The following is a 337-nucleotide window of genomic DNA, read 5'->3' as shown; positions in this document are numbered from 1 at the left end:
AGTCAGCAGCTTTGTACATTACTGCTTATAATCTCATATTTCATAAAAATAAAAAACTGAAAATTATATCCCTCAATAAAACCATACTCAATCATGTACACAGAGTACATGTTTTCCCTTATAAATGATATAAAAAAATTATATAATTTTGTTGTTATAGTCCCGTAAGTGCTGCATACCAGCCACATCTGAAAAAGGCCCAGTTAACCGTGCATACTGAGTTATGCATTCAATGTAGTACTTGCTACAGTATGATAAACATAGTCAGTGACTTTTAAAATTTGGTTGCCACAAGATATTTAAATGCTTATCATAGGCACAGTATATGTGCGCTGCA

The 337-nt window shown here is 32.3% G+C and overlaps 1 protein-coding gene across 1 annotated transcript in view; it reads right to left on the bottom strand.

Annotated features, from left to right (window-relative positions):
• Positions 1 to 337, bottom strand: part of LOC119587788 — a gene marked incomplete at its 3' end in the record, with an annotated part of 7949 nt that overhangs the window by 7063 nt on the left and 549 nt on the right.

Source organism: Penaeus monodon, chromosome 23 (genome assembly GCF_015228065.2).
Source record: "Penaeus monodon isolate SGIC_2016 chromosome 23, NSTDA_Pmon_1, whole genome shotgun sequence".
Taxonomy (NCBI): domain Eukaryota; kingdom Metazoa; phylum Arthropoda; class Malacostraca; order Decapoda; family Penaeidae; genus Penaeus; species Penaeus monodon.
Note: the sequence above shows the minus strand (reverse complement) of the source record. Positions and strands in the feature narration are given on the sequence as shown.